This window comes from Mauremys mutica, chromosome 1 (assembly GCF_020497125.1).
Source record: "Mauremys mutica isolate MM-2020 ecotype Southern chromosome 1, ASM2049712v1, whole genome shotgun sequence".
Lineage (NCBI taxonomy): Eukaryota > Metazoa > Chordata > Testudines > Geoemydidae > Mauremys > Mauremys mutica.
This window is the reverse complement of record NC_059072.1, coordinates 219817000-219838755: the sequence shown is the minus strand read 5'-3', so window position 1 is coordinate 219838755 and position 21756 is coordinate 219817000.

Below are 21756 nucleotides of genomic sequence, written 5' to 3'. Positions count from 1 at the left end.
CATTCCTTTCAGTGAGTTTATGAACATCCCAAAGAGTCACATATATTTGCAGATACTATTAACTGAAGCTTTATGAATAAAGCTTTGTAAGAAAGTATTATTAGTTTTGCCAACAATTCCAAAATAGAAGAGTCAAACATGATGAATCGTTCATAATGAATAGTTCAAGCTTTACTCATCCCGTGAAGCTCTAAAACAATGCCCTTGTGATCTTAGCTCACAGAACAGTCAGCTTCCTAGATCAAACTCCTACACAATGTTATACAGGCATAAACATTAAACAGCTGACTGTTTTCCATACATAGGCAACCATAAAGAGTAGATTGTGGGTATTTTAAGATAGCAACTCTTACTATTCTTATAAATATATGTAAACATATTTCTTAGATGCATGCAGCAATGTGAACACTGGATTCCTATATGCTTAAAAGATCTAATTTTACATCCATTGAAATCAATGAGAACTTGGCCATTAACTTCAGTGGATAGTAGATTGGATCCAAACAGCATTACAAATGTAAATAAAACATAACAAAAGGAAGCACTGTAAGTAACAGAAACAAGCATTTCAGTGCTACTAAGAAGTTCTATGCAACAAGAAGTCATTTACCATATCATATACATTATCATATGCAATTCTGATCCCTTCTCAAAATCAATATATTTTGCTTTTGCATATTTTAAATGTCATAGAGAATGTTTTCCCCACATTTCCGTAAATACCTGAGTGGCTCATTTACATTCTACTAAGTGTAATATCAAATTTATGTGTTATTTTTTTTTTACCAAATGAGTATGTGCAACTGATGAATTTAAAGTTCTATTGTTTCATAGCTGTAGAATTTTTTTTAAGTGTCCCAGGGGACAAATGTATAGTAAGCTTTATCTTCAGATTCACAGCTTCAATAAAAAAAAATCCAATAGCAATTGCAGAAGGATATCAAGTTCTCCATTTTCATTTTTCCATTAAGAACAGCTCAGTCACAGTTACCTTAGGCAATTTCTACTTTATACCAGGATGGATCTTTTCTTGCCACTTATAATAACATTTATCTTTCTGCAGGGAGGCATATCTTTAGGATAATTCTGAAAAATGGCATGACCATTAAGATTTGATTTCCAGCAAAATGTTGGTGAGAGAACATTGCTAGAAAAGGCTTGAGTGCAAACAACTTCAATGTTTAATTTCCTAGAATTTAATGAAGGTAGTTGATCTAAACAACTATTCATATCCCTAATGAAAGAAGCTTTTTCAAAACTATTACAGGATGATCTATAAACACAGGGATGTAGTCTCAAGTCATATTTTGATATCTTGAAGGATATGCCATCAACAAGAAAATATGGCCCTGAGTGAGTATATCTAGGTGCTGGAGGCAACTATTATCCTTAGCTATAAGAAATATCACAATGCAAGAAATATATCATCCATCTTATTCACCTTAATTTGCAAAGCTACTGCCATTTTTTCTTATGACTGGTAGGCAAGGAAAAAAAAGTAAGTGTAAAATGCCAAAGTTCCTATTAAACCATTTTAAAGACTGTTTTAAGTGCCTTATAATGTGCTATTTTAACTCTTAAGTTAAAAGTGGTCAAAATCTCTTTGTCAAATGCCTCACAAACCATTCTTTCCCCTTACTGATTAAATATATATCTATATATCTTTTGCTCTCTTTAGATTGCTTCACTGAAAATGCACTATTGAAAAAGGGAGATGGAAAGAAAAAATAATACAATGGTTAAGCAATCTCATCATTTGGGGCCGGTTACTCATTGATATGTGTTGGTGTGGGTTCAACGAAGCCATTGTAGCTATGCTGATTTAGCTGTCTGTGGTACGGCTCATAATGCCAAGTGTGTTCTTGGTCCCTTTAAACTTATGACAATAACAAAGGCAAATTAAATCAGGTCCGTGTTGTACATTCAGTTGCTACCTTACAATAGCCTGGGTTCAATGAATTCCCACCCCCCTCTCAGTGCGGGATACATTTGGCCAGACTAGGAAGTGGATGGCCAACTCATGAGAGTGGAAGGGGAAGCCTCATGGCCAGATAAACCAAACCCTTCCTTGTCCCTCCAAATGCCAATACACATGTGCTTCAGGGAGAGGAGAGGCTTCTTTGTCTCCCATTGGCCAGCTGGAGAGGGAGTAGGATTAAGGGAATGGATTACCTCTCACAGCCCCCTTCTCAATTTACAGCTGTCCTACATGTCTTGGGCCCATAATATTACCCCATTCTTCCTCTGTGTAATTAAGGTATATTGAGCTGCATTTCCTAGGATGCTGGGGGTATGACAGGTTACCTGATTTGAGATCAGGAAGCAGTTTTTCCCAGTTGGGCAAAATTAGTGGTGGTCTGGAAGGTTTTTTGTCTCCCTCGCAGCATTGGGAAGGCACAGTTTAGTTTAAAAAGAGTAAGAACAGAATTTTAATATCAGGAGGAATGTCAAATGGCTAATCTGTTGCATATTGTGGCCAGTGTGGATGAAAGCTAAAAGGGCAAGCTTCCAGAGATAAATGAGCCTGGAACATGGCTGGGAAACTGCTGTAAGGAGAAGGACATACCTGAAGTCTCTGCAGACTGAGGTTCCATGGGGGTTTCTTCTATCCCCCTTGTGGATATCCCACCCTACACTACACTAAATTAAACGTTCAGAAACACCACCTGACTATATGTGCGTGTGTGTATGTAAATGCAGTGCATCCCCCTAGTTAAGTTAACAAAGTCTCAGTCTGCTGCTTAAATCCTATTCACCTGCATGTTCTGATCAAGCCCAGAGGCCAAACATGGGCAAAATTTTGTACAATGTACCGTGCCTTAAGAATTCAAAGACTGTTTTTTCATTTTGGGAGCAAAAGGCATTAATGAGTCTCTTTCTAGTGTCTCCTAGAGATACAGTTAGGGAAGAAAGACAATATCATATGACTCAGGTTACCAGTCATCTGACATGAATTGTGAATCACAGACAGAACCATTTCATGAAAATATCAGTAGTCTTCATTTATTTGTCTATCTATGCTATTGCACAAACAACTGAAAACCGTAAATTGATAGAAGTCACAACCTGCTTATAGATCATTTACAAATGGAGATAGGGTTAAATCTTCTGGATACATTATTAATAAATAATTCAACCACCTCTGGAGCCTGAACATCTCTGAACATCTCTGCATATCACAGAGTTTGCATTTGGCACCATTTGAAACAGTTTCTGTTCTGGAGAGACAGTTTATCTTGTGATGATGGCAAGTAACCCATCTTATTACTTAGCAATGAGCAAATCTCTAGAGAGAACTTCAATATGGATAAACTCTGCACAAGGTGTACTAATCTGAACTGATTTAAAACCTTTTTGGTACAAAATAGGACTGGAAATCTTGTGGGAAAAGGATTTCTTGTAAAGTTTCCAACAATTCCTGATTTGGGCAAGGTAAAATACACTCCTTAACAGGTGGTAAAAAGAAGAACAAAAGAAAACTGGACTTAACAGAACCTTAAAAATGTTTGGATCCCAACTGGGAATGGAGGCTCAGGTAGATTATCTTTTCTGGATCTACCTATTCATATCTGTAATCTCTGAAATCATGCTATCTGTGTAGAATTGGATGGTAATCATAATACCAAATACCTCTGTTAACAAAAGCTGATTGAACATTCATAAAAAAGAGATGCAATTTCACTATTGAAAACTACTTAAATATAAATAGCATGGTGTGCTGTATATGCATAATCTGAGTGTGGGCAAAACAGATTTGTTGCCGACACTTGTTTAAAAAAAAGTCAATATTTGAATCATTAAAGAATAATTTTCTGCCAGCACAGAATAGGGGGAAAAGATCTTATGGTGTGATAAACCAAGTAAAACTTCTTGAAATTAGGGGACATGCAATCCATAATTGTAAAGAATGCGAAGTATTTGCTGTAAAGGGTACAACTTGTTTAGTAAATGCAGTATGGAAACAATCAAATGTAAGCCGTTTCATATCAGTATCTGTTTGGAGACTATAACTAGAAGCAGATATCTAAAATAAAGCCTTAGCAATATCCAAAAAACAATACACAAATGCCTCTGCAGAGGAAAAAGAAACAAAGAAGAGAAATAAATTGCTATTGAAAAACTGAATTGTTACAATTCATTCCAATCAGCAAAAAAAAGTTAGGAAATCCACAAAACAGGCTTCTTTGTCTTTTCTATGAGTTCAGCAAAAACACTTGTCTTTAAGGAAGAAAATAATGATCTACCTAAAAACAAAAATCTTACCTAACTCTCAAAATTAAATGAGTGAATGACTCTGGATGTATTTTCTTTGAAGGTCATTAAAAAAAGTTATGGGTAAAAATATTCTTAATTTTTTAAATGGATTTAAACTGATGACTAACCATTGTTACAATGCGGGGCAATTGCACCTGTAACTCACTCCTGGGTCCCTCAAGGCTCCAGGCTCCACAATCATCACCTCTCCTTGGTCATCTCTCTCTCTCCTGATCAGGGTTTTTCCAGGCTGCACAGTTCCCTGCTTACCCTGTGATATTCGCCTCCCCGGCCCATCCAACCTACACTGTATGCTCTTTGGCCATAGCTGAGGAACTTTTTATGTAGGGAATATTTGGTGATATTTTCAATTGCTCTCACTTTCCATTTCCCTTTGTAGGCTAGTAGCATATATTTGTGAATAATACTGTGAGGAAAGATTGCATGTTTAAAATGTCAAGACTTTCTATGGAATTCTGTACTTCTTTTGCTCTCTGGTGAGGCTGCGATGTGGGGAGGAGGGACTTTTCTGTGGCATGAGTGCACAGCCGCTATCTCACCTGTTTTCTCAAGGTGATGCCTTTGAGTCTGTCCTACACAGACTGACACAAATAAATATGTGGAGGGTGAGCTGGGTTGGGTCCTGAGCCCTATGATTACATGGATCCTGCAGACTTAAAACTCCAGGCAAGTGCAATAGAGAAACTATTAGAGACTGTTCCAGCTGTGGTCGCTGCTGCAGGGAGTATGTGCCCATGCGGATTGTGTCTCCCCAATTTGCCAAAAAGAAAAAAAAATCACCTACATAAGTCCTTATTGCTCAGACTCAGGCAGGTGAAGAACATTTCACTCTATGGGCCTGCTTTTATAGATGTGGCCTAATTTTTGAGGCACAGATTTGCAGCTGAAACTGATGTCCAGTAGTGGTTTGTGTGTACACACACACACACACACACACACACACACACACACACACAAAATCAGGTAGATAGTTATCTAAGGAACTTCCATTGACCACACAATTATTCATTCCCATGAAATGGATTTGATGCCCCTTTTGAAATCAGGTCCTAAGTTACTGTAATCAACATTTCATGGCTTATTTTTTTTAAATGAGTAGACTAAAAACAGCTGAGTCTAGAGTTTATGTGCTAGAAAAGAATTATGTGGGTTAGCAGTTGAGCAGTCAAACTATAACACTCCCACACTCACAGAACAGTACATTTCATTCCTTTTCTAATTCCTTCCCCAGTGTGACTCTTAAAGTGTAAGTGTGGAGTTGTCACTCTGACTGACAGGCATAGTTGATTGTTTCCATAGGAATATGTCTAAATGCAGATTATACTTTCTGATGAGTAACTCAAAGTAGCTGTAAATACCATCCAATAAAAAGTTATGGTTGGTGAAGAACTCAGATGATTTCTAGAGTTCGGACTGAATTTTTTGGAAATAGTGCCAGAAGTAGCTCCCTCCATTAACATTTGCAGTGTTTTTGTCTTTTTCTTCTCCTAAAGTGTGAGAAAGTGTAAGAATCACTTGGGGATACTAATTTTTACAACACTCTCATTTAAAGAGAAGATCCAAACATTCACCTGTTACCTGCCCTCCCCATGAAATTCCAGTCACTCTCACCCTTTCCTGTGTGTTTTCTTTTAAAGCAGAAACTATCCATCTATCTATCTATCTATCTATCTGTCTGCCACTCTCAACTCCAGCATTTAGGCTCTTAAGGATGTTTAGTTTATTCTTTGGAGATTTCTTTGCTATTGCATTTTGTGCATTATGTCACAGTGCAGTGGATTAACAAAACATTAAGAAAAGAAAACTGCTGTAGTAAGCAAAAGTTTTAGCTTGTGATGGTGGGGCTTGCTAGCAGCTTGATAAGCTCTTTGGGTCAGGGACTTTCTTTTTGTTCTATCTTTGTACCGTGCCTAAGACAAAGGGATCCTGGTCAATGGCTGGGCCCCTAGGAGCTACTGTAATACAAACAATGATAACTGGAGGGATTTTTCAGGCACCTGAACAAAGTTGCCTTGAAAATGATAAATACTGGACATCATATATTATCATCACGTCTGTTAACCCTCCCAGAAGCAAGATGCGAAACATAGGGAAATATCAGAAGACTAGCAAACGGATGCCAAAACAGTCTATTTTCTCCCCTTCCTCCATTGCACACACCGTTTTCAGAGCTCAGACGTAGGCTCTCTGAGCAGCATTTGGCAAGGAATACCACCTCTATTAATTCTCAGAATGCATGCAGGCTCTTTATGCTGTGTAAGTGATGTCAAATTAAAAACAGATAACTCATCAAGCATTCTGAGGCTGGGTGATAGATCTAATCTAGCAGAAATCAGGGTGACCGAACTGGAAACAACAAGCAGCACTTTCCCGCAGAATGATCAAAGGGAACAGAATGATACTGGGTAAAAGGACTTCCTGGAAATGTTTTCCATACTAATAAATGGAGACTGAAAATCTGACACTAAAGAGCCAGGAGGAGCAGGATCTTATTCTTCCTATCCCCTCTCTGAAGACTGGTTGCCAGGAGCTTTACCCCAGGTTAAGAGGTTTCTATATGCATAGAGAAAGCATGCTGGATTCCCACACAGAAAATGGATTAGCAAAAAGCACATAAGCTAACTGCAACCGGATATTTTCCATAATGGAAATAGGATATTTGCAGGAAGATGAAAGCACAAGGAAATCCTCCAGACAAAGGGACTTAAAAAATAGGCCAGAGAAGAAAAATGGTCCCCATTAAATCCTCTCACCAAGAATTTGTTACTGATTCAAGTTATAGTTTGTGTGATGCAGCCGGGGCCAAATACAGCTGGATGTCATTAACGATGATCACCTCCTGGCCAGATCAGAAGTCGTGTCAGGGCATCCTCAAGTCCCAAAGGAGCCAGATAAATAGATTTGTAAAAAGTAACATTTCTGATGTAATTGACTGGGTAAGAGGGAGCATTGCAGACTAACCCATCACAGGGACTATTTGAGAAAGATGGTACTACCAATGTGAATAAAACTGGCATACTCTGGATCATAGTGTGCATGGATTTACCTCCAGTTAGTACCATTATTTTCACATGGCTTATTCTACACTTCAGTTTACATTTTTTTTTCTTAATCAGTGGGTGGATCAGTGATAAATATCATAACAACCAAATTTCTGATTTGTCATCTGTCATGATATTTTCTGTGGCTGAAGTATAGTTCTTACTTCTTCCTAATCTATAGTTGGGTTCAAGCCCTTGGTCATACATAACCCCTGCTCCAATGGGTTTTGCCCCCACTGTTTTTGTCTCCACTGTAGTCAAAGTACAGAGGAAATAAATGTTCCTACTATGTCTCCTGTTGCTTGTCATTCTCCACATTTTTCTTCTGAGAGATAGCCCTGAGCTGCAACGTTTGGATCTGGATCCTATCTTTCCGAAGTTTGGAAGTGTTCACTATCAACACTTCGGTTTGAATCTTCCTCCAACTCTCCTCTCCTTCCCTCTTAAATGTCTCTTTTTTGCTGCAGCAAGTTGTGACAATAACACTTATTCTCTGTGCTTCTGTTTTTTTTCTTACAACTAAATAAACACACACACAGACATCAGTTTTTGGTCATTTTAAATTGTAATCTCCTCAAGGAAAGGACTTTGTCTCCCTATATACAGTAGCCAGCATATTTGGATGCTAATGTAACATATTATTAGACATTCAGAATGATTTCTTAAGATAGGAAAATAAATGTTATGTTGCCTCTATTCTTTGTATGCCTAAATGTATAGGACTCTTCTGACTTTGATAATCAGGGCCTGGGTTGAACAGAGCACACCACACTGGCAGAGCACCTGACTTTGAAATAGTGCAGCATGCGCTTCCCTTGCCCTCTGCAGTAGCAGGACAGTCTGAGACTGTGTTCCAAACTGAAAAGTAATATATACACATTTCAAAAATATTGTACGCTGTGTTTTCATGCTAGGGGGATTATGAGGTAAAGAACAGCAGTCCTGATTCCTCCCTCAGTGGCCTGTTCACATCCTCCTTTGTTACTTTAGCAGCAGCATGGGACCCCAGTATGTGATGGTCGAGTAACATGTGCCCTTCTCCTCTTCCACCATTACCACTTTCTATGGTTGTCTGCAGTTTTTTCCAGCTCCGAAGAACAGGACAGCATGTCTCCTAAGAAAACATATGATCTAATATATTTTAAATGTGCTCCATATATTTTAAAAGGATGGCAAATAAATGGCAGTTAATTAAAAGCTGGCACTAGATTCAATGGAATAATTTTAATAGACGTGATTTCAAATGTTAGATCAACAAGAACAACAAGAAAATCCTTCCCATCTTCTGAAATGAAACCTAAGAACAAATACAAAAACTTTGCTCTATTAAAGTCATGATTAGCATGAATTTCACAACTGAGGTCTGTTATGGAGTTAATATGGACACTGAACCTCACATGCAGTATTAAATAATTTCAGCAAATAAATATATATTTAAATTAACTATTCTATTTCTTTTAAAAATAGTTATAGAATTAGTTTTTTTCTATTTAAATTATTGCTAGACATGAAGTTCATATAAAAACAAAGAACCTGTTTTACATATTAAAGGATGGAACAACTACTGTAGCTCAGGAGTCACAAACCAATTAAGTGAAGGGAGGCAAAAAACAAATAAGGATCCCATGTTGTAAAGGAGAAAAAAAAACACACCTCAATCAGAATGGAGTAATGAGTAGAATGACAATTTACTTATGGAAGAATAATTCTCATCTCCAGCAAGTGAGGGAGAGATGCCCACTGAGAATATAAATAAGGCAAATCAAATACCTCTTGATGTAGCAGAAGAAATTTTTGTCTTATCAGATAATGAACTTGTTTTTTGTGATGAGAATGATAGTTAATCCATTACTAATACTGATGACAATAATAATGAGAATGCAACTGCATTGGAAGTGTGTACTGTGTCCTGAGGTAGAAGAGAATCCATAAATTCAAGGCAGGAAAAAAATTTAACAGTCAGGATAATGTAGTAATAGAAATATAATAACTTAAAGATAAAGTGAAAAATTTGAGAACATTAATACTGAGATGCTAAAAGAAATAGACAAACGTAAGGTATCTATTCACAATCTCATCTAATTAAGATTTGGAATGAAGTGTTAGGCCCTGTTCCTGCAGATGCTTACACATGCACTCAAAATTAAGCATGTGAGTAGTCTCACTAACTTCACAGGGATAGTCACATGCTTACAGTTAAGCATGTGCATAAGTGTCCAGAGGTCTTACATTGGAGCAAATGTATAAAAATTGTTAAAGGAACAGGGGGCCATAATGCTTTTATTAATAGTGCTTGAAAAACATTTGAACCTTTGTATCTGAGGTAGAGAATTCAGAGGGCCAGATCATCAGGTGTTTAACTATTAATGAGTCAAAATGACAAAATCTTGGATGATTTCTTTTCCATACACCAAGAAAATGGAAGCTTCCTCTGCTGCAGAAGTAGGACTCCTCTCTAGGCATAGTACACAGAAAACAAATAATGAGAGATATTATTTAGGGAACCTTGTAATTACTGTGCCAGTATGGTAAATCAGACTTTTCAGACAACTTATTTAAAACCTACATACTTCAGTAATATAACCATATAGTAGCAAACTCAGTGATGAGCTGCCAAAATCTTAGGAACCGGTTCCCTACTGGGTCTTCGGCGGCACTGCTCCGGCGGCTGAAGGACCCACCACCGAAGACCCGGTAGGGAACCGCCCAGTGAGTACGCCCCCCACCCACGTCCTGCCCCCCCTCAGAAACCACAACCCATAACCCCCCCTGCCCTGCTCCTTATCCCCTGACCACTCCTTCCCAAGACCCCCAACCCTAACTCCCCCCCAGGACCCCACCCCCTGCCAAACTTGCCCCGCTCCCTGTCCCCTGACTGCCCCGACTCCATCCACCACCATCCCAACAGACCCCAGGAACTCCCACGTGGTGCCTACTAAATAAACGTGGCGCCTACCCAACCCCCCCTTCTTATCCCCTGTCTGCCCCCCCAGAACCTCTGCCCGATCCAACCCCTCCTCCCCCGCCCCAGTCCCGGCCCTGGCCCTGGCCTCTTACCCCTGCCGGGGTCGGGACCGGCGCCGGAGCCACAGCCGCGGGGCCTGACTCCCTGGGCCGGGCCGACACCGGGACCGGAGCCGCAGCCGCGGGGCCCGAGCTGGGCCGGGTCCGAGCCGCGCAGGCGGGACCAGCCCGAGCCGGGGGTGCTTGGCTGGGACCGGGCTGGGGTGCTCCGCCAGGGCCAGGAGGAGCCGTCCCGCCCCCTCCCCCACATTCCCGGCTTACCTGCCTGCTCCTTTTTTCAGGCTTCCCGCGAACATTTGATTCGCGGGAAGCAGGGGAAGGGGAGGAGAAGGAGGGTGGAGCGTTCAGGGGAGAGGGGGAGGTGAGCTGGGGCCGGGGCCGGGCAGACAGCTGCCCGAGCCTTTGTTAAACTTAAAAGCTTTTTAGAATCGGTTGTCCTGGAACAACCGGTTCTAAAAAGGCTTCTAAATTTAACAACCGGTTCGCGCGAACCGCTGCGAACCGGCTGGAGCTCACCACTGAGCAAACTATGTATTTACTTCCTGCTGGTATACAGTTTTCAAATCCATGAAGCATATATATTTGATCCCAGAATATAACAAAATCCAGTTGTGTCATATTGTTAGCTGATATTGATCATTTGGAAAACTAATATAAATTTCATTAAAAAAATTCTTTTGAAGTGAACCTCTTAATCTGATACATTTAGGTAACGGCAAATGCCCGCCACTGTCTGAAATAATCCTTTTGTCAGTGTTTGAACTAAATTATTTGTAAAAGGAGATGGATAAAGCCTTTACAGTGATATCTTCCTCTGGTTTATTTTTTTTTTGTTATAAATACCTGCATTTTGGTGCATTCCAAAGATTAAAAAAAAAAAAAGTTCTCTTCTGGTGGATTTTGTTAGCCAAGGATAAAATGTTATTTGTGGCACAATTGTTCAGCAGTATCCATAGAAGGGTCTGGTCTCCACTAGAAGTTTAATTACAACTCCCACCCCCATTTTTCCAACTCCCACCTTCAATTCAAGCATTGCCTATTATAAACAACATTTTGATAATAATTTCCCCCTGCTTAGCATGATATGCTGTGCTCTTTGGATTAGCACACCCTGTTAGAGGGCTTTCCCTCCGCCCTCCCACTTCCCTTGTTCTTGTCACACAGACAGCAATTTTTATTGTGGCTAATTTCCAGCAAGCATGATTCCAATTTACCTACCTACTTCCTGTTTCACACCAGTTTATATAGTAATATTCTCAGCTATACCTTAACCCAGTGTTTCCCAAACTTGGGATGCCGCTTGTGTAGGGAAAGCCCCTGGTGGGCCAGGCCGGGTTGTTTACCTGCCGCGTCCACAGGTTTGGCTGATCGCGGCTCCCACTGGCCGAACTGGAGTTCGCCGCTCCAGGCCAATGGGAGCTGCTGGAAGTGGCGTGGGCCGAGGGATGTACTGGCTGCTGCTTCCAGCAGTTCCCATTGGCCTGGAGCGGTGAACCGTGGCCACTGGGAGCTGCAATCAGCCAGACCTGTGGATCCGGCAGGTAAACAAACCAGCCCAGCCTGCCAGGGGCTTTCCCTGCACAAGCAGTGTCCCAAGTTTGGGAAACACTGTCTTAACCAATCATTTTACTGAAATCTATCTAACCAATCCTAACATATTGTAACATAATTCTATAACTAGTTATATCCCACAACCCTAATTCACTTACACCTAGCAAAATTAATTGTACAGCAGACAGAAACAATTAGAGAACCAGACAGATTAACAATAGAAAAGTGGGGGCCATAAAGATAAAATAATACAGAAATGAGGGTTTCACAACCACAACCATTGATAAGTGATTTCTTGCCAGACAGGATGCTATCAAACTAAGTTTTCTTTAACCATCTTAAGATCTGTTTCTTTATGTGGTGGTGATGGGCATTATCAGGACAGGATTGTATTCCTAAGAGCCCACTACCACCTTAGTTCAATGTGACTGGTTTGGAATGTGAGGATGATGTGACCATCACCGTATGCCTCCCAGTTTATGGCTGCCCCTGCTGCTTAGCCAAAGGCCTTAGCCTAAGAAAAAAGCCTCAGACTATCCTAGTGAGAGAAGGCCCATATACAGCCAGACTGTGATTTTGAATTTTTGTTTTATACCTCTATAACTATCTAAGTGATAAAAATGCACCTAAATTCTTAAAGTATAGGCCTTTATAGACAGGACGGCACATCTATATTCTAACATACCCTATTGCACCAACCTATAGCAACCAAAGCCATAATTTCAACCAAATGCACCATTCTTCTGAGAATGGAAAATGCATTTGGGTCTTGATTCTGCATGATTGAAGTGAATGGGAGCTCTGCCATTGATTCAATGGGTGATTCCTAAATGAATTTAACCACATTTTCTGCTTACAGAATATCTGCAAATGGATTTTTAACTTCCTTGAATACACTTGTTTGAAAATCAGTGTTTTTTTTTTTACTCTTTGGTTTTGAAAAGAAAAATCAACCCAGGATTATTATTTATGACTAGTCTAATGATTTATATTGTATTATATCTGCTCCCTTATTAGATGTGTTAACAGATGCTTGCATGTGTGAATTTAATATTTAATATTTGTTTTCTGGGAATATTTGTGCCAGTTAATTTCAGTTTCACAAATGATTGCAGAAAGTGAACACAAAAGAGATAACTTTATCCAGGCTTGTAATTCATTTAAAATATCTGACATATTCCTGCTGGAAGTTTTGCATTATTTCCCCAGTTCTAATAATTACTTTTCTTATATTCTTTTCAAAATGTTGACATGCTGTTTTTACATGTATTTTGTTTTACAGTTAGAAATACAAAATGCAGATTTACTGAACTCCAGTTTCCCACAAACATTGCTTTAGTCATGTAAACCTATTAACATTTCTTCTCTGTAAAGTTGGCATTCGCTGTTATTTATGGAGATGATTTTGAGTGAAACAGGCTTGCATAAAGTAAAACATTAATTTAGAGCCAGAGTCTGTTTTCACTTCACAGTTAACTTGAATATCTACAAGCATGCTATTCCTTTGGAGCTAGCCTAGCTTCAGCGAGAATAGCCACGCTGCAAAATAACACTAGACCTGCTTTGTCCACACTGGTGCTGCACTCATCTGTGTGAGATGTTAGAACTTTTGAGGGCATATCCCATGGTTCTTTGTGGTATAACAACCTGAGCTGTTCTATGAATTCTTTGTGGTGAATTGTGGGGGAATTTGTCTGAACTTCCTAGTTGCATGTGAGTGAATTGTGGGAATGCAGTGGAGGACTAGTGGCACTCAGGTGGACATGCTGTACAGTAATCATGTTAGGAGCTGACAAATTGTGCTAACTTGAGCATATATCCCGACAAGGAATCAACTGGTGCTCTAAGCACCACCACACTTGAATTAAGAATTTGTGTCTGTGGACAGGACTCAACTGAGTGGCAACTTTCTAGTTATTATTCAAGTAAAGTTTGAAATGAAGACAAGCCCTTGCTCACATTAGGTAGTACCTTACCCAAAAGAAGTCACATTTTATAACCCCGTAAGTGTCCCATTTATAATCAATGGGATGACTCCCGGAGTAAGATATTATTGAATGTGAGTAAGGGTGGCACAATCTGGCTATTAGTCAGGCAAATCTGCTGCACATATATTTAATTTTATATTTTGACTCTTAAAAAAAATTAAGGAAGGTAACATAACAGTATAAGGTAGGGGGACCTATGTGATCTATTGGACAGGGTGCTGGACTGGGACTCTGGAAAACTTGGTTTCATTCCCAGCTCAGCTACTGGCCATACAAGTGATCTTGAGCAGGGCATTTCACCTCTTAATGTCTCAATTTCCCCATGAGTAAAATGTAAAGATTTTCTAATCTACAGCTGGAAAATGCTATACAAGAGCTATGCATAATTATTACTTAAGCACTTGCCTATTGACCTCATCTATTAGGCGGTGAATACATAGATTTCATTGGTAGTTGTGAGCTCTTAGCATCTCACTGATTCAAGTTCCAATAGCTGAAAAAAAGTATAAAATAGTGTTGCTTCTCTCTAAACTAGAGCAGTGACATTCTAAAAATGCTGAAAAACATTTAAGAGCATACAATAGTTACCTAATTCCTACCAGCTGAACCAGGGAACGAGCCTTCAGAGACCTATATGGTAGTTGGTCTACACCCTACATATCAAAAGTGTATTTGTGGTTTTGACAGGTCAAGGCACCAGCTTATTGCAAGAAGAAAAGATTCCCCTAGTAAAAGAATGCCATGTTTGAGGCATCCACCCCTCCTTCTCAGTGACACACTACTGGAACATATTCCTTACTTAGCTCAACCAGATTTAACAACAAAAAGCATGTAATCTGTGTGTTCATGGATTGATATTGAATGAAGTTAATAAATGGTTCTTCTTATGTAGATGTCTGTAATTAAAACAAAGAAGCACAAAACCCTACAATTAACAGTTATAAGTAACCTGTAATTTTTCAAACTCCTATACTAATTTTGATTATTATCCACTGCATATTAGATACTAGCCTACTGGCTATAGATTCTTTCCTAGGGAGCAGGGATTTTTTTATTTGATGAATTGAAATGTCATTTTCTGTGACCTCTAGACAGCAGAGATGAAAGCTGTATTGTCAAGGTAACATAGGCACCATGTAGCTTTATTACCACCACATTAACTTCATACAGCAGGAAAGGTTGTGGGTTACAACACCACCAAGACATATCCTATTAAACATCCTTATTCAGCAATAGCTTTGCACAAAATGTACTTAAGCTTAATGTCTCTGATATCCATGCCTATCAACTGAACAAGAGAGAACACATATTTTGCTAATATGAACTTCTGACCAAGTGTGACTGAAGTTATTTAATGAGGAAAAAGAACAATCTATTTTTTGTAAATCTAGGCTTTTGCATACCTCAACTTGTGAGAAATATATGCCTCAGCTAGCAATTTGTATATGTAATGTTCTGTAAAAAATGAAATAAGCAGCAAGTAATTAACCATGCATGTTGTATTTATGGAAGTGACTATATGCATGGTTAGCACTGTGTGGACCATGTTCATCAATTCCCTTGCCTGTGCACAGGAATAGGAGATTTCTGGATCCTCTAGCTAAAGATCGTGCAGAGGAACATGGTTTATAATCATCATGGTGGTGCTGGAGATTGAACCAAGACAGGCACTCTGAGTGCATATCCTGCTTTGACATCCAATTGTTTTGTTTGGACTTTTTTTTTTTAAACCAATGAAACCTGTCAGAAAGTGATGGAGGAGCTCTTGTCATGAGGAGGGAATCTGTCACAAGTCCAGAGTTGCAGGAAAAGTGAGAGCATGGGCTGTTCCATGCCTGGCAAGATTAGTGAGCAAGCGCAATAATACCAGGCGATCACAAAGGAGTAGTCTCATGGGAACAGATGTAGGCTACATTTATAGAAACTGTGCATGCTAACATGTAATAGTATGTGACTGGATAGTTATATTGTGTGCAAAAACTGTGACAGGACAAGGCACACATATGGCATATATCAAAGGGTTTCAAAGAAAAAAATGTGTTTTAAATCAAATGTCTCAAAACTAATGTGTGTGTGTAGGTGTGTGTTATCCTCTACAACTCTGTAATTTGTATGAAAAATCTAGGCTAGATGGTCTGTCACCCTAACACTAATGTTTAAGGGATTGGTTAATATGGTCTACCCTATAATTGTTGGTTTGCTACAGTTTGAGGAGAGGTTATAGATGAGTAATATTATTGATGAGTAAATACTAAAGTATCATGCTCATAAAAGTGATTTGAGTTGCTAGGCATGGTTATATACTCAGCTTTGTGATTGGGGTAAAGATTATACAAATCTACTTGTAACCAAGTGTGTATGTGGTATATTGAGGGGTGGAATAACTCAGTAAACAAAGGCATGCTGTTTGTTTCTCACACTAATATCACAGTGGAAAGGGGGGGAAGTGATTTTGAAAAAAAAAATCACATTACTTCTGTTTTGCAGGTTTTATATTTACCACAATTTTTTTTACAGAAATTTGTATCAACATTTTTATCAAAATAATTTTCAAAATGTTGTGTTTACCAAAAGCCTGGTTTATAGTGAGAAAAGGTAGGTTTCTGGTAAAAACTACCCTATGTACTGACTTCAGTAAAAGTTAGGTGAAGAGTATCAGAGAAAATGATGAGAAAAATTGAAAATTTTGATAATGTTAAAAATTTCTCATGACAAATTTGATTTTTTGGAAAAAAAATAGCAAACAATTTTCAGTTTTAAAAAATGTTGACACAAATTTGGATTGGCTCTAGCCATCGGTATTTTTATCCCCATATGCCAATCTCTCCCAGTGGAAGTTAAGTCTCCATAAAGTCTGACGTTAATCAAGCTTTTTCTGCGAGTAAAGCGTAAGCACGGTAGATCTTCCAATATTAGGTAACCCTCCTTCTTGAGGCTATGCTGATTGAGACCAGCTGCAGCCTTAAAACAACTTCTCCTAGTTGACCCCTCTTTACTTAGTCCTTTCTCTCCAGGGCTGGGAGAGGTCAGCCAGCATCCTTCCCCTGCTGGTGTCCCCATATGTTATGAGAGAGGAGGCTACATTTATGGTGCCCTCCTTCCCAGGGCTTTTGCCAGTTGGCTGGGAAAGAGGGGAGCATAAAACAGCAGCCTGGGTCTTCCTCTGCATTAAACGTTTCCCCCAGGACCATCTTTCTCTCTACCAACACCTGTCTTTGTTTTTCCATAGGCCTTCATCCATTAAACATAGCCCTTAAAGGGGATAGTTACCTTATTTCACAGAACTTTAGCTATATTGGGCTGATGTTAATAAGAAAACTTCCATTGAAACATAAATCCTCATTACAAGTAGAGGTATAGATATGATCCTGCTTGCACTGTATGTGACTTTTCCCCACCAGCACTTTCCTAAAACTTTTTTGCGTTTACATTTAGGGCTAATCCTTCCCTCCCATATATATTTGTATTAGGATTATAATTTTACAGTGTGCATAGCCACCTGCACATTCTTCTGGAAGAGCAGGTTGAATTCTTGAGGTCCCAGTGAAGAAATATCCATCCTCTCCTTTTATGAGAACCATTGTATTTATAATGTGGACTTAAAACAGAGGACTCTTTTGGCATAAGCCTTGATTCAAACACAGTTTGTCTCAGTTACTAAGGAGAAGACAGCTGTGTCCTTAATGGAAATACAATGATATTATGCCTGCAAGAGAAGCACCAAAAATAGATTTAACAACTTCATCTGGCCGTCCCAAGTGAATCTCATATTCTTTGTCTGTTTTACATGTACAGTGCCTGTTCCCATCTGTCTTGTGCAATGCCAATGGCACTGTCAGCATTAACAATTAGTTAATAAGCTGTGCTGGCAGAGAACAGAGGGAGAAATAGTGAATTTTCTAAATTTGTTTCTTGCTTTTAACAAAAATTTGTCAACATTTTCTCCTCCCTGCCCCCCTGAAAAAAAAATCCAACCTGCTCTAATAAAAAAGAATAATAATGAAAAAATAAATATACAAAATTCTCTCATAGGGAACCCAAGCACTTCAAATCATCTTTGTTTATGTTCTGAATTTGGAAAGATACAGGATGATATATTCATATATTGAAGTGATAATGAAATACTTCCTAGTCCATCAGTAACTATGGAAGTTGTAAAAATGGAACTATTCAAATTAAATACTTTTAAATCAGCAGGCCCAGATAACTTGCAACCAAACATATTCAAAATAGTTGAGGAGATCTCTGAAACATAGTTATTAATTTTTAACAAATCTTAGAACATTGGGGAAATTCCAGAAAACTGGAGAAAAGCTAAAGTTCAATATTTAAAGATCATAAGTGAGATGACTTGGGTCATAAATGATAGGCCATTTAGTCTGACATTCACCCCAGGTTAAAATCATATTATGGTTGATATCGGATACAATTAACGATGAATTAAAGAATGGGAGCGTAATCAATATCAACCAACATTATTTTATGGACAAGTCATGTCAAAGTTGCTATATATTTTTTGATCAGATAACAACTTTGGTTGATAAAGATAACTGTGATAGAATGTCGTGTGGGAATAAGTCTAATTAAAAAAAAAAAGACGCACTATCCACAATCAATGAAGCCCCTATTAAATGGATTAAAAACTGATTAACTGATAAATCTCAAAAAACAATGGTAAATGTGGAACCATCTTCCTATGGAGGTGTTTCTAGTTGGGTCGATCAGGGGTCTGTTCTTGGCACAATGTTTTCAACATCTGGAAGAAAATATAAAATAATTCCTGGCAAAATTTTCAAAACTTGACAGAGCAGTTAGTACTGATGGGGACAGGTCAATTATAGAAATTGAGCCGGATCGCTAGAGAAGCTGGGCTCATTTGAACAATATGCATTTTAACAGCCATATACAAGGTCATACATCTAGGAACAAACACTAAAGGGAGAGCTGGTCAAAAAGATTCTGACCAACAGTTTCCCCATCAGAAAAGTACTGCTTTGACAGAATCAAAATGTTCCATGGAAATGTAACAATTCCATTGAAATTTTAAATCAGACCCAGATAGTTCCCACCCACCCTCCATTTATTGGTTTCCTGTCATCCCAACAGATAGCCAGACAGCTGACAGGCTTGCTCCCAGACTTCCTGGTTTGGCCAGCTGGTGAACTGCCAGCTAGCCAGTTCCCTTGCATCCCAGTTCACCTGATCCTTAGTTGGTGTTCCCTGGGACTCCCCAAATTCCCAGCTCCTAGGCTGACCAGCTTCCTGGGCTGCTCAGTTACTGGAAAGTCAGGGAGCCTGCCTGCCAAGCTGGCAACAGACAAACCAAAAAATTCTGTTTCAGTTCTCACCAAATGGAATATTTCTGGATTTCCCTTTCAATGACAAATTTCAATTTTTTTTACCTTTCATCCTTTTGGGGAATGATTTTTTTCAATAACGTATAATTTTTAATTGGAAGGACATTTCATTTTCCAGTTAGCTCTAAATGTAGTTCACACTTCAAAGATGGAGAACTTTATCCCGGAATGAAGTGACAATGAAAAGGTCTTATAGGTCATGGCAGATCACTAATTGAACATGAGCTCCTAGTGCAATTCTCTAGCTAAAAGGATGAATGCAATCCTTGGATATATAAGCAGAGGAATATAAAGTAGGAGTAAAGAGGTCCTATTACCTCTATATCAGTCATTAATGGAATCATTTCTGGAATACTGTGTCCACGTCTGGTATCTGCACTTCAAAAAAGGGTGTTGAGAAGCTGCAAAGGGTTCAATAAAAGAGCTACAAGAATGGTGAGAGGTCTGGAAAACCTGACCTATAGTGAGAGACTTAAAAAGATCAGTATATTTAGTTTCTTCAAAGATGGTAATAGGATGACTTGATAACAGTCTGCAAATACATACATGGAAGAGAGATTTCTGATTGTAAATTGCTCTTTAATCTAGCAGAAAAAGGCATAATGAGATCCAGAGGCTGAAAGCTGAGGCTAAACAAATTCAGAATAGAAATAAAGAGCAATTTTTTAAACAGTGAAGGTAATTAATTATTGGAACAATTTACCTAAGGAGATGGCAGATCCTCCATCAATCTAAGTTAGAGTTGAACAAAATTCATAATGTCCATCCAACAGGAAATTCCAACTCTTTTTCCATTCTAAAACAGGATGAAAAGTCAAAATTTTCTATGAAACATATATTTAAAAAAATTAAAAGTTCTAGAAGTGTTGAAACATTTCATTTCTACATTTTTAATACAATTGAAATATTCAACATTCCTGAAACCACAACACTCTGTTCAAATAACCCAAAATAATTAGTATAGAATCATTTCAACATTCAGCTGCATTTTTCCACTGCCTTATTTCAGTTGTTGTTCAGGAATCTGATGCCCTCATCCTTCCAGTGACCCAGAGAGACCAAAGGAAGAGATAATGCTGGATCCCTGCTCAAAGCAAGGGAAATTTGAAAGCACATGGGTCAAGTGTTGGGATTCAAATACAGCAGTCTGGTGAGTATCCAGTGGAGGGAGCAGTGACAGGTGGTTCCCTAGCTGGGAATGGGGGATGGATCACTTGATGATTACCTGTTCTGAAGCACCTGGCTTTGGCCACTGTCAGAAGACAGGATAAGGGGTTAGATGGACCTTTAGTCTGACACATTATGTCTCTTCTTATGTTGCCACCAATAGCAGATTGAACTATATATTATGAATAAAACTACTTATAACCATATCCTCCATTTTGGTCAGCAAAACATTTACAAACCAAACTGATTTCTCCCATTGAATATTTTTGCTGAATATTTTGATGAAATTTGAAATACTGAGATTTATCTTAATACCGTAATACAGAATAATTTGACCCCACAAATCACAGCCATTTGAATTCTGTTCCTTTTTATGTCACACAATAGTTTTTAAATCAGTAAACACTATTAAAAATATTCAAAACTTTTAATTCTCTAAATTAAATATTTAGTAACCTTTGTGTCCAGTGAACAGTAACCATGCTTACAAAAACAATATACAATCTAATATAGTAAAATTGTTTTACTATAGCATAGTTTTGTCTAGCCTCCATACAGCTGGAACATTTGATGGCACAAAATTTAAGGAGAAATCTCGAAGTAAATGGATGGCCACAAACATGGGATTAAGGAAATTCCAAATAAGAACAGAAAAGTGTGGTGGGTTGCACTTACCTTTTGAGCACCCCCTTGCTGTCCAGAAGCAGTGATGTCATTCTCTTTTGTCTCCTAGCACTCCCCACAGAAGTCAGCCTACTTCTGAGGGTCAGCCCTCTGGCTGGGTCACTCAGGCCTTGCCCTTCAGGGCCCATTATAAATAAAAGTAGTTTCTTATGCTTTTACAATTTCCTCTTTGAAATTGAATCAGCAGGGTTACTTCTGGACTCCTGCCACTGATAGTGGCCAGTGGGACCCGGCCCAACCTGGTTCTTCTGGATGTAGCCTAGGGAACATCCTTGTGCACTCCTCTGGCTCCAGCCAGGAACTGACTTGCTGAAGGCAGCTTCTTTTATTTAGGCCTCCTGAGCCTTGATCTCACTGGATCCCAAATTGACTACTCTTTTGCTCTCAGAGAATGGTTTCCTGGGGTGTGGCGCTGCAGAGCCTACAGCAGGGGGCCATGAAGGTCTGGTACATCTCATCACAAGAAGGAGATGCATTATTATACTTGAGATGCTTTGCAATATCATTTGTACCTCTTGGACCAATGTGCTTTAAGAGCCAGTCCCCATTGTCTTCAAGAAACTAATAGTTACCCATTAGAAACCACCAACCCTGAACCGGTGAAGAGTGGCACTGTGAATTAATTATTAACTTGGTGTTTTATTTGAATCAATGAAAACACCAGAAATT